The sequence below is a fragment of the Musca domestica genome, unplaced genomic scaffold, assembly GCF_030504385.1.
Source record: "Musca domestica strain aabys unplaced genomic scaffold, Musca_domestica.polishedcontigs.V.1.1 57, whole genome shotgun sequence".
Taxonomy (NCBI): domain Eukaryota; kingdom Metazoa; phylum Arthropoda; class Insecta; order Diptera; family Muscidae; genus Musca; species Musca domestica.
Genome location: NW_026712358.1, coordinates 3,729,758 through 3,736,062, shown reverse-complemented (window position 1 = coordinate 3,736,062; position 6,305 = coordinate 3,729,758).

Sequence of the window (6,305 nt, the reverse complement as noted above, 5' to 3'; positions counted from 1 at the left end):
ATTTCCTTTGGTCTTCATATCCACATTATTTATGAGCAAATGTGTGTGTTCTGCTCTTGGAGGGGTATGGATAATATACTTATGTTTTTTTTGTTGTTTCTACTATTTGTTTATTTGTTCAGTGCATTGTAGTTTTAATTTTTTTTCTTTTTAATATTTTTATTTATGATGTTATTATTGGAATGAGTATTTCATTTTGAATTGTTATATTTATAATTATATGAGATTCGAAATTCTTAAGAGTCAGAGTCCGTAACAATGAAACCATACAGATACACACATACATACATAGCTGAAATGAAATGTAAGGATGATCGTAATTATTTTTATCCATAAAACATCAAAACTTCTCTCTCTCTTTCTCTGCCTTTCTCTGCGTATTTCATCAAGAAAATGATAAGACGGAATATGTGGGTCACAACATCATTGGGATGCATTGGATCTGTCTTCCATTCTCTACAATCAGTGTTTCCAAGTGACTTACTCCATATTCATTGCATCTAGTTTTGTTGTGACACTCATTGTCGAATGGAGGGGGATCTTATGCAAGTTTTGTTTATATCTATAATTGTCATATTTTTTGTTTTATTTTGGTTTGCGTCTGAAATGATAAATATATAAAATAGGTTAGTAGCTGGAAAAGTTCTGAAAAGGGACAGTTTGTTTTTTTTTTTATTTTATTATAATCAGATGAGTCACTATAGACTTTGTTTATCGAGTCGCATTACCTTGCACGAAAAGTTGCATTAAAATACATGTCACAATTGTTCAGTAAGGATTTCAAGGATATTAACATTGTTTTGAGTACACATAAGCTTGTCACACGAAACGTTAATGCATTTTCTATATTGCTCAAGATTGTTGATTATAAAAAGTATTTGAAATAGCAATGTCACTATAAATGAGCAATCTTGCATTTTAACCTGAAACCTATATTTGTAAGCAGATTAACACTTAACATAGACTTGTCGTTTTCAGGTTAGCAATAGTTTTTATACCCCTCTATACAAGCTGGGATGAAAAAACTGCAACCAACTTCAGACGGCTGTCATTTCCAACCACTCGTCCGACAGCTGTTCAAATTATTCCAGTGATAGCTCTTTATATTGTTTACAAGCTTACAAAAGCAAAAGCTCCGGCCATGGTGATGGTGTGGGCCACCATAACAGCCGATGGTCGCTCTCCGCTCGTATTAAACGACCGTAGCATGAGAATAAATGCCGAATATTATCGCGAAAATATTTTGGAGGGTGTATTAAAGCCTTGGGGACGCAAACATTTTTGACGCAGACCTTGGACATTTCAACACAACTCAGCACGCGCCACCTAAGAATGGTTACAAAATGAGGTTCCTCGCTTCATTTCCAGCGCACAATGGCCACCAAAATCTCCGGATACCAATCCGTTGGACTATAGTTTCTGGAGTATTTTGGAAAGCAAGGTTGGCGCTTAAAAATACCAAAGTTTCGATCCCTTCAAGCAAGCACTTCGCCGGGAATGGGCCAAAATACCGTAGAGCAACATTCGGGCAGCGTGTGACGGTTTCATTTGTCATTTCATTCATCATAATTCGTGCCAAAGGTGACCAATTCGAACGAATCTAAACTTATTCTAAAATTTGATGCTATTTCCGACATTTTTGCTTTCATTCAATAAAATTAAAAAAATTAAAAATTATAGCATTTGACTTTGTTGCAGTTCTTTTATCTCACCCTGTATAATCAGAGGAAATTTGATTGATTGATCGACGCTGAGCCTTCCCAATATCTTGTTTCTTATTCTAACGTAAATTAAAAATTATCAAATTAATCAAATGTGGTATAAAAAGAGATCCCATTTCAAAGATTCTTATAGTTTTTTAAACCCTCCTCCCTCCACGCTATAGTCAAAACTAATAAAGATATTAAGTTAAAATTTTGCACAGATGAGTCTTTTGCCTGTAGGCAGGTCAAGTTCGAAGATGGGCTATATTGGTTCACGATATCGTATAGCCCCAATATAACTGTACGCCTCGATATTCTGTATTTTGATGATTCCAGCCAAATTTTTCAATGAAATTGTTTGAAAATCCACACTAGAAGTTCTTTCTAAACACTTTACCACCTGGAAGAGAAATATCTATATAGGTCCACAGTATCGTATAGCCCATATACAACGGTGTTTCAAATTTCGTATTTAGAATTCGTATTGGGTACTACAGCTTATGACAAAAAATTGCGTATGCAGCCCACGTCTTCGTATAGCCTCCATATAACTGTACCTCCCAAAATTCGGCATTTTGATGATTTTAACGACATTATTCACCGGAATTGTTTCAAATTTCATATTTAGTGTTCTTAATGGGAACTACAGTCTATGACAGAAAATTATATATGCAGGTCATAAGCCCCATATAGCAGTACCTCCGTATATTCGGTATTTTGACGACTTTAGGTACAAAACTCACCGAAATTTGAGTTGAAGTTCCTACTAGGTACTACAGCCTGTGACAGAAAATTGTCTAACAAAGTTTTCAACTAACTGCTTCGTTACTTGTTTGTCCTTTCCTCTATACAAAAGCCCTCAATGAGTAAATACTAATTTCGTTCTTTTATGAATAGGATATCCCTTTCCCGGGTTTTGTGAACAGAGATCCTTTCCTAGATAATCGAATATCCGTTTTTTATACAAAAATAATTTCTTTTAGTTCTTCATGCCATCGATTCTTTTCGTCACCACCTCTTTAGACAGAAATTGTTGATTTCAGGACTTTCATAGACATAAGACCTTTTTAGTTTATCTATAAAACGGAAATATTCTCCAAGTCTTCTATAGACTTAAACTTTCATCGGAATTTCCGTATAGATGCAATATCTTATATATGTACTTTAAAATAAAGTAAAACTCACACAAGTTTCTAAAAGTAGGAAACCTTTTAAAAACCTTTTTCTCTAAAGGCAGAAATCCTTCTTCAGATCTGATACATAAATGATAGACTGATACGAATGTCAACAGTGATTTTCTCAAACACTATTAAATGTTGATATGCATTTTGGGTCCATAGAATTTATGGTACTAAAAATAGGCAATGTTAGTCCACATTTTAAATATAGCCCTCATATAACTATACTGCAAGATTGTAGGTTATTTATTTGGTGGTTTTTCATTTATTTTTTCGACAGAAAGTGCTGTTAATTGCCAATTTGTGTTCCCTCAGGAAACTTCGTAACAATATAACCGTACCGCCCTTTTTAAATTTTGCAAGTTTCTTCCTAATTATGAAAGATTTTAAAGGAACGGCACGGTTAAACTTGCCTGATTCTTTACTTGTTTGAAATATCTTTCTTAGTTTCTAGTCATAGTTTCTTTATCCCTTGGGATATCAATCTAATTTTTTGCAGCATAAATTGACAACTACTGAAAATCCGAAGAACTCCAATGCCGCAATTGGTTGTACTGGGGCATAGTCGCCCCATTGTTGAATCAACTTCTCGATAAAATGTATGTTTTTGATTATATAATGTAAATTATATTTTTAAAGGATTGGCAATGAGCACAGTTATTTGAAATTAATTACTTGCATTTGAATATATTTGGTTTAAATATCAATATTATTTAATATTTAATATTAATATTATTTGAATATCTTCTTAATTAATTATATTATTTATACCGTATAAAACATACAGGGTGAGATGAAAAACTGCAACCCAACTTCAGACTGCTGTTATTCCAAGCCACTCATCTGATAGCTGTTAAAATTATTCCAGTGGCAGATCATTATATGTTTACAAGCGTACAAAAGCATTTTGGTGAGAATTTAAACAAAAATGTTGGAATTATCACGAAAAAATTTCTGGAGAGTGTATTAGAGCTTTAGGCACGTAAAAATTTTGGCCGCAGACCTTGGCCTGAGTCCAACAGGACTCAGCACCATCGCACTCAGCACGAATGGTTACAAAATGAGGTTCCTCGCTTAATTTCCAACGCACAATGGCCACCAAAATCTCCGGATACCAATCTGTTGGAATATTGTGTCTGGAGTATTTTGGCACTAAAAAATACCAAAGTGTCGATCACCTCAAGCAAGCGCTTCGCCGGGAATGGGCCAAAATACCGCAGAGCAACATTCGAGCAGCGTGTGACGGTTCATTAGTCGTTTGAAGGCCATAATTCGTGCCCAATTCGAACAAATCTAAACCTATTACAAAATGTAATGCTATTTCCGATATTTGTTGCTTTCTTTGATTACTTTTAGAAAATGAAAAAAATATGGCGTTTGACTTTGTTGCAGTTATTTTATTTCACCCTGTATATCCCTTAAGATATCATGAGCTTTTTTTTTGGCTCAGACAAAATTATTGATATCCCGTCGAAATATTTGTTTTGCTCATTTACAAGATTATAAGGAAAAATCGAATTCCCATCTCATTGGAATCGAACACAAATCTATTATCAAATGAGTAATAAATTCCTAACAATATATAGATATGTATAATCGCAATACTGCGAAAAGACCTTCTCGCCCCTCCCTTAATTTTTTTTAAATCCCTGTTATGTTGTAAATCAAACAATCTGAATCATATTATTGAGATTGTATCTAAATAAGATTTAACACCTCAGCCATAATCGATTGGTGGGTGGATATGTGGGTGACTTGTTTCATTGTTCAGGGTAGGTAGGTTGTATATCAATTGGATGTGGGGTCGGTCGATTGGTTAGTTGGAATAGTCAGGAGATTCGTTTGCAGTTTGTATTTGGTTTGTGGCTGTTAAAGCGAATTGAACAAACCATAAATACGAAATACTGTTCAAATAAAATACATCGGCAGTATTTACTTTAATCGCTACGGTTTGTTGATTGAGAGAGGGTACTTAGGCGAGGATGGGGCAACAGCATTACTCGGCGTAGGTGAATGAGTGGGAGAAGAGAATAATGAAATATGAATGTCTTTTACACAATTCACATTAAATTGCAAATCCCAAACCCCGGTCCCCTCCTCCACCCACACAATTGGGGTGGGATGCCCGCAGACAGTGGAGAACAGCAGCACGGCAACCAAGTGGCATCCATTTTTAGCATTCGCCAGACTTGTACACAGTTTGAATTGGATATAGAAAAGATAAGGCTGACAGATACACAAAAATGTTGTGCCATTATGCTGGGGGACGCCCACAATCACCCACCACCCCCCGAACACATATAATGATGTTGATGATAGGATGCTCCTATCCTCTCTTCTTTTCTCTGGTTTCTTTTCTTTATTATTTTGTTATGTTGTTGATGTAACGCATTTTGTTACTCTCCCCCGCTCGCTGCCATTCCCGAATGAAAAACAACGTTTCTGACTGGCGGGCAAACGAAGAGCCCTATCGTTCTTATCTCTCCCAATTATCTGCAGAAGAGAGTGTATTTATTCATTTCACAAAGGTGGGGATGTGTGTTTGTGCCTCCTCAATGGAGAGATACAATTTTGTACATACGAGCACACACACACATACACTCTGACAACACAGCCCACATTGTTACACTCGGCAATGTTTTGTGCTGCGGAGTCTTCTTGTTCTTCTTTAGTTTCATTCCATGCTTGTATTTGTTGTCTTTTAATTTGTTTGTCAAGTGAATCTCCGCTTGTAAAAATGGGAGCAACACCGTTCAACAGAAAGAGAGGGAGTAGAAATGAGTTCTCATATCGGGCATGCGTCTTAACTACAAAGAGGTGGAGCTTAGTTCTGCTCAAGTTCTTCTGCTTTTTCGTCCAACAAGATGAGTGTGTGTGTGCACGGCATGAATTCGCCGAAGAATTCGAACAAGCGAATTCATTCGAACGAATATGACGTCGTGGTGTTTATGTCCATCAATCTTGGCCCTCGCACTTGCTCTGCTCTGTATTGCGTTTAAGGTCGCCGTTTACTGTAATTGTTGGCAGATTTTAGCGGTGTTTTCTATGGCATTTTTCTTCAGTTTTTTTTTCAGTTCTGTTCAGCGTTTGAAAAATAATCAACTAATGAAGTGTGTTAAGAGGGCAAATGGCCCAGCGCCAGCGTCAAGTGAACTCTGAGTGAAGGCACACAAACGCACATGGCTACATACGTTAGCATCAGCCAGCAGACGCTGGGAATACAAAGCCGAATGTATCTGACGATTAACCACGAAGTGAAGGAGCTCGGTGTGCAATTAAAGGTTAACCGAGCCAGTGCGGAAGGAAGGGGGGCTCCAAATGCATACCAAAAGAACAACAAAAAAGAAATCAACGAACAAAAAAAGAACAACAAAAAGCAACAAGGCCGCCGCCATCGCAAAAAGTCCTTGAATTTTACGATGAT